We start from the raw sequence: 8,363 nt of genomic DNA on the forward strand, positions 1-8,363 counted from the left end.
CTGTTTTGTTTTTGGGCTGAGAAGATATTTGGATTGTTTATGTTGTTTGGGCCGGATGGTTATTTGGGCTGGACTTGTCCGATCGCACAACACAGATCGGATCGCACAAGTGCACTTATGTGTTATATATTTGGGCCGAGTACTATTGGGCTGATAAGTGTTTGCACAAGCTGAATGGATTGCTTTGATTATTAAACTGTTGCCATGATCTATGTGTGCTCGCAACGTGTTAACATATGTGTAAACATACGTGTATTACTTGAAGTCAAAACCTGACTTGTGTGGTAACCCTGTTAGGACGTGATTGACCACTCATAGTTCAAGAAACCCTTTTGTGTATCTGCCGAGCAAACCAAGGTGAGTTCACACAGCCAAGGCATGGGATTCCCGGGTTGGGAATTGGGTTGGATTATGTGAAATGGATGATTACTCGTACTTACGTGATCACTAGACTATAGACCATCGTCCTCAGGTTAGTCAGGACACTTACGTAAAACCTACGTAAACTAGTATTTTCCATTGTCTCCCGGGTCGGGAGGACACTTACGTAAATCCTACGTAACCTAATACCCACTACTGTCTTCCGGGTCGGAAGGACACTTACGTAAATCCTACGTAAACCCCACGCGTACCACTGTCCTCGGGGAAGGGCACTCACGTAAATCCTACGTGACCTAGTACGTATTCCTGTTCTCGGATTAAGAAGAACACATGGTTGCAAATAGTCTAGTAAGTACCATAATGGGAAACCCCCATTAGTAAGATAAACGTGGGAATCCCCCACTAACAATATATATACAAGGCATGGGAAACCCCCACCATTAGTACATACATGCATGGGAAGCCCCCATTAGATGAACTTACGCATTACTGTTACGAACTTATTTTCTGTGAACTCGCTCAACTAGTTGTTGATTATCTGCTGTATGCCTTGCAGGACCTTAGGTACATTATGGAGCTTGCACAGGGAGGAGCAGGTCGTTGTGGGATTTGGATCATGAACAAACACTTATTACTTTTCATACATTAACGCTTATGTTTGGGTTTTACATTATGCTTCCGCTACACTAACTATGTTGGTTTTGATAAACACCTTTTGTATTGATGGATAACTATTACTACTTAATTACATGTTCAATATGATTGGTGGCTTGATCCTGGTTAGTCACGCTCCCAAGCGGTGATACTCCGCAGGTGGATTTTGGGGGTGTGACAATCAAGGCCTACAAAATACAAACCATCTCAAAGTAGGGTATTCTAACCTCAATTTCACATAAGTTGATATAATTAAACACATTAAGCTTTGGAAATTTACTAACCCATCAATGGGTACTCAATATAAATAATAAATATTATACCCAAGAGGTTTTTATAAGCATAAGTACTATAGCAAAGTCGTAATATTACATCATCACATATAACATTCTTATATTTTACTCAAATATTTTTATGATAAAAAAGTCACTTTTAGATAAAGACATATAACTCACTTAAAACAATAGAAAACTAAAATGACGATTCAAAGATATATGAGGAATGTGCATCGTATTTACACAGCTCAGAATTAATCATGGTGGAACTAAAAAAAAGTCAAAAAAAAATGTTGTAAAGGAAAGATATGGAATCGAACCTATGCATATCCATTATTTGTTTCAATGGTGAACCAATAGACCAACAACCCATACTTTATTTGTCTCATAAATAAAACATTTTAGTATATTTAACATTCTGAAAAGCTGAACCAGAAAAACATGCAATGACGGAATCAAACCGGAAACCTCAGAGATAAATTATGAAGCGCTTGCTAACTGTGCTATACTAGATAATGATACATAATGTTTAACCCATAAATCATAATTCAATATATAACGGAAAAAAACATATTATTGAAGAATAGAACATAAATAGACCTGTAAACCAATTGAAGGAACGTGTCCGGTCAACGATAATAAAAAACAGCGATTGATACAATCGAATGAAGAGCAACATGTGTTTTTAATTGATCGAAACGATATTGAAACATAATTGTAGCAAGCAATTGAAGGCTTGAAGCGATACTGGGTTGTTTAATTCTAGGAAGCTACATAACCATATCAAGTGGTTTAATCATGGGAAGCTCTATAACCACACTAGTTAATTGAATGTGTCGATAAAGGTCCCAAGAAATTGCTCCCCTCTTGTTGTACAGAACCTGATTTGTTGCTCTCACAACCCTTGATAAATTATACATAGGCTATTATTTAGATAACTTTAATTAGTATTAGAGGTGGTAAAATAGGTAGGTTGGGTGGGTGTTGGGTGAGTATGGATTTAGGTCAAAATGGGTTTGGGCCAGGAGGGGCTAGCTAAAAAAGGGGTTATGATTGGTTTGGGTCAAGATGGGTATGGGTCATAATAGGTTTGGGTTAGGATGAGCTAACTAATAGTTCATGAGAAAGGTTTATTCGAAGTCCTAACTAATAGTAACATATTGACTCGCTTGCGTTTTCTCTCCTACCCATCTTGACTCACTTACGTTTTTTCAACTTCTAAATCTACACACTCCAATCCCTTGAAAACCATACTGAACCCAAAATAACCTATAAGTTCATATTTTTATCCCTAAATAACCCATAAGTTTATATTTTTAGCCCAAAATAACCCAAAAATGAAATTTCCTTTTTTAAACAAAATTGGACAACCTAGAGTTGGAGAAAGTAACTGTTGGTTACAATCTAAATACTTATCAAATTAATCAGTTTGGTAAATAATTTTTCAATCAACGGAAAAAAAACTACCTATTTGACCATATTTAAGAGCTAACAATTTAAAATCTAATACTATATAGACTTTTTTAAAGTAATGATTAATTAAAAACTATGGCCATATTAATATTTATTTATTTATTTTATATTTTTATGACAAAACACGTCGTCGCCACAACGCGCGACAGGTAGAAAAACTAATGCTTACAAACAACAAAGATTATCCCTTATCGCTAGTTCCATTTTTGAAATAGCATATCCAGGGCTACCTCCAAGAATGATAAAAAAAATTTGGGCCTCGTGCGAGACAAAAAAAAATTAGCCCCCCTTTTATAATTGGTAATGATCGAATATTGGTTTCGTTCGGTGTGGTATGATACGGGTATTCAATATAAATAATAAATATTATGCCCAAGAGGTTTTTATAAGCATAATACTATACCAAACTCGTAATATTACATCATCACATATAACATTCTTATATTTTACTCCAATATTTTATGATAAAAAGTCACTTTTAGATGTCAGTTAAAACAATAGAAAACTAAAATCATGATACAAAGATATATGAGGAATGCACATCATATTTAAACAACTCATAATTAATTACAGTGGAATTTAAAAAAAAAAGACAAAAAATGTTGAAAAGGAAAGAAAGGGAATCGAATCTATGCACATCCATTATTTGTTTCAATAATGAACCAATAGACCGATAACCAATACTTTATTTGTCTAAAAAATAAAACATTTTAGTGTATTTAACATTCTAAAAAGCTGAACCAGAAAAAACATGCAATGACGAATCAAACCGGAGACCTCAAGGATAAATTATGAAGCGCTATACTAGATAATGATACATAATGATTAACCCATAAATCATAATTCAATATATAACAGAAAAAACATATTATTGGAGAATAGAACATAAATAGACTTGTTAATCAACTGAAGGAACGTGTCCGGTCAACGATAATAAAAAACAGCGATTGGTACAATCGAATCAAGAGCAACCTATGTTTTTAATTGATCGAAACGACATTGAAACATAATTGTAGCAAGCAATTGAAGACTTGGAGCGATATTGAGTTGTTTAATTCTAGGAAGCTACATAACCATATCGAGTTGTTTAATCATGGAAAGCTTTATAACCACACTAGTTAATTGAATGTCTCGATAAAGTTTCCAAGAAATCGCTCCCCTCAATGTAATCCTACTTCAATATAAGTCAACTACAAATATTCTCAATCTTAAAATTTATGTCATACTAAAAAACTATTCAATCATCCAAATAACAATATTAACCAATTAAATTCAATTTGATCACAAGAACATCCACAAAAAAATATCAAATAAATAACATTATTATTCAAAAATTATATACTTTGAAACACATGCAATACAATCTAATCCCTCTTAGATACACATAACATACACAACATTGACGTCTAAATTTTCAATAATAGCCGGAAATAAACACCTTACAGTCAACAAAAACAATCGTCAATCTTAAGTTTTATTGTATACTTATAACATATTCAATCAATCAAATAACAATCTTAAACCAGAAATTCTATTTTTCAGAAGAAGATCCACAAAATATATCAACCAAAACACATTATTAATCGGAATTTTATACTTTAAAACACATGCAATAGAATCTAATCCCTATTACATAGAAGTCGCCGGAAACTTTATTAACCGGATTTCTATAATTTTTACCTAACATAAACAACATTCAGTTTCATGAAATTCGAAAACGCTATTTCACGTCTAATTTGTTAATCATCGCCGGAAACAAGTCTGTATATTAACTAAAACATAAATTGCGCTTCAAGTGATCGGAAAATAAACGTGTAAATCAAACCTTAGAATGCCGTTCAACTGATCGGAAATCAAGTCGGTAAAGTAACTTTACCAATTTCTTCAACCGTCGGTTATGGTTTCTTGAGCCTTGTGAGTGAGGTTGATATGGTTGATTGAAGTTGAGTTGATATGTTATCATTGTATATTAGATTTAATAATTTATTATTATTAAAATTAATAAAATTATTATAATATTGTATACGATACATCCTTTTTGTATTAAATTTAAATATAATATTTATGTTAAGTCGGTACAATGTTGATTATAATTGTATCTTTATTTATTTTTCAATGATTTATGTCAATATTTTACATAAATAGGTATATGTTATTTTGTTAACCTTTTTGTTCGATGTTTAATTTAAATGTAATATTTCCCAATAAATATACAAGTATAGTAACTAATGAAAATGAATGTACTTTAATGAAATTATTACAATTTGTTATTTGGTATATATTATATTTTACATAAATAAATACTTAAAATCAGTTTTGATTTTATTGTATTTTTTATTTTAATTTTCCAATTTTCTCTTATAAATACATACTCGTAATTTTTTCTTTCATTCTATGTGCTACATTGATATTTGATTGTTAGTCTTCTTTCTGAATTTTCCTGTTTGGGTTAACATGTATCGTCATGGTCCGTATTTTATCATAACTATACTTGATCCACTATCCATTCAACAGGTACATAACTTTCATTATTTTTTTTAAACTAATCATTCGTATTGTTTTATCTTTTGTTCGAAATAAATTTTCCGTTTCTTTATTTGGTTTGCAGGCAATACCTATATGTATGAGTAGATTTATATGGATGAATAAGTTAGAATCCTCAACTGTTAGTCTTAAATTTGATGAAACGCATTCATGGTGTGTTGTTATTAAATTAATAGAAGATGTTTTCTACTTTACGGATGGATGGTCTAAGGTTTTAAACTACTTTGGCCATGGATATTTCTTTATTATTTTCAACTATCTTGGTGATCGTACTTTCAAGTTCAAGCTCTTCTGTCATGATCCAAATCAAGAGTGGGGGAAACCGTTTTGTAAAATTATTCAAAATCCTTTACAAAGTCCAATGGTATATAATTTTATTATAGATTTTTTTATATCCATTTATTAATAACATAATACTCATCAATTTGTAATAATTGATTTTTTTACAGGTTCTACCAGATACTTTTCTTTCTAAACATTATGATTATCCTTTACCGGATAATAAGGTTATACTTAACGTATCCGAGAATCATAAATGGGAAGTCCGTATTAGAAAGATTGGTCGAAATTACTGTTTTGCTGATGGTTGGTTTAAATTTATTGAAGATCTAAGGTTAAATCCTGGGGATATATTGTGTTTTAAAATTAACGACGTGAAACATTTTAATATTACCATATTCAATAAACACGGTCGTCAAGTTTTGTTAAACAACACTCCTTTGATTGAGCAAGAATATGAACATATTAGCAATGTGGAAGGTTATCGACAAGTTAGTGACGATCCTAACTATCCTTTTTTTGCAATGACAGTAACTACTGAATTGGTATTATACTATGCTGTTTTATGTTTATTTTTTGTTAAATGTTACTATTTTTCATTTAATAACATTTACATATTCTTAATGTTCTTACATAATGTAGATTCTTCCCAAATTGATTACTGACTTAAGTGGTTTAAATGAGTTTTCTGAAGTAAAGATCAAAGTTATTAAAGGAAATACTTGGGTTAAGAATCTTCGTACACACAATATTGATGGTCAAAGAAGGTTTGTCAATCAATTTATTATCTTACTTATTATGTATCTGTTACCCTATTTCTATATGTATTGCTAACAAAATTTTTCATATTTTATCAACCATAGGTACGGTGTTGTTGGATGGCATGATATACTTGAAGCTGAACATATTTCCTTAGGAGACGATTGTTTTTTCAACTGGTCTAAAACGAATTCCAAGTTATTGGTTACGAAACTCAAGCAAGAATGAGTGCTACAGTAATACACTTTCAGTTTTTATTTAAAACCCGGAAAAACATGTATCTTACATTTACTCTTCGATCCCGCTTGATTTACGTTTGTGGTAAAATCCTTTTTTTTTAGTATTTTAAATTCAGATTGCCATTATAATTTTATCCCTACAATCCGTATTTCATAACTAATATAAATCGGTTATATTAGAAGTATACACATGTCATTTATTTATACACCTTATTCATCAAGCAATTTTTAATATATATATATATATATATATATTCGTATATATGTTTTTTGTTTAGAAAGATAGATTAACAACCCGTGAGTATTCACGGGTTATAACCTAGTTCAATATATAACAGAAAAAACATATTATTGGAGAATAGAACATAAATAGACTTGTTAACCAACTGAAGGAACGTGTCCGGTCAACGATAATAAAAAACAGCGATTGGTACAATCGAATCAAGAGCAACCTATGTTTTTAATTGATTGAAACGATATTGAAACATAATTGTAGCAAGCAATTGAAGACTTGGAGCGATATTGAGTTGTTTAATTCTAGGAAGCTACATAACCATATCGAGTTGTTTAATCATGGGAAGCTCTATAACCACACTAGTTAATTGAATGTCTCGATAAAGGTTCCAAGAAATCGCTCCCCTCTTGTTGTACAAAACCTGATTTGTTGCTCTCACAACCCTTGATAGAGTATACATGGGCTATTATTTAGTAAGGCTGGCAAATCATGTCTTAACAGGTTTAATAGGTTTCTGACGGCGCGCACAACATAAGTTTCAAACATGATTACGACTCGTTTAACTACTTTCTACCTCATGTTTATAAAACAGTTTTATGTTTTATGTACAAAGATGAATAAATGATAGATCCTAACATTGTAATTTTAATTATTTTAAAATTTTAAAAAGTCAAAGGGTGTATTTTTCAGTCAAACAGGTCTAATCGTGTCTTAACAGGTGCCCAATTGCTAGCAATATTTAGGTAACTTTAATTAGTATTAGAGGTGGTAAAATGGGCAGGTTGGGTGGGTGTTGGGTGAGTATGGATTTAGGTCAAAATAGGTTTGGGCCAGGACGGGCTAGCTAAAAAAAGAGTTAGGATTGGTTTGGGTCAAGATGGGTATGAGTCATAATAGGTTTGGGTCAGGATATGCTAACTAATAGTTCATGAAAAAAGTTTATTCCAAGTCCTAACTAATAGTAACATATTGACTCGTTTGCGTTTTCTCTCCTACCCATCTTGACCCACTTACGTTTTTTTTCAACTTCTAAATCTACACATCCCAATCCCTTGAAAACCATAATGAACCCAAAACAGCCCATAAGTTCATATATTTATCCCCAAATAACCCATAAGTTTATATTTTTAGTCCAAAACAACTCAAAAATGAGTTTTCCTTTTAAAAAAAAATTATTTGGACAACCTAGAGTTGGAGAAAGTCACCATTGATTACAATCTAAATACTTATCAAATCACTCGATTTGGTAAATAATTTTTCAAACAATGGAAAAAAAAAACTACCCATTTGGCCATATTTAAGAGCTAACAACTTAAAGTCTAATACTATATATTTTTTTAAGTAATGATTAATTAAAAACTATGGCCATATTAATAATTATTTATTTTATGCTTTTTATGACAAAAGAATTTTCACATATGATACAAAAACTTTTATAATCAAAATCTCGCCATTTATTTTATATTTTTATGACAAAAGAATTTTCACATATGATACAAAAACTTTGATAATCAAAATCTCGCC

The sequence above is a fragment of the Helianthus annuus genome, chromosome 17, assembly GCF_002127325.2.
Source record: "Helianthus annuus cultivar XRQ/B chromosome 17, HanXRQr2.0-SUNRISE, whole genome shotgun sequence".
NCBI lineage: Eukaryota > Viridiplantae > Streptophyta > Magnoliopsida > Asterales > Asteraceae > Helianthus > Helianthus annuus.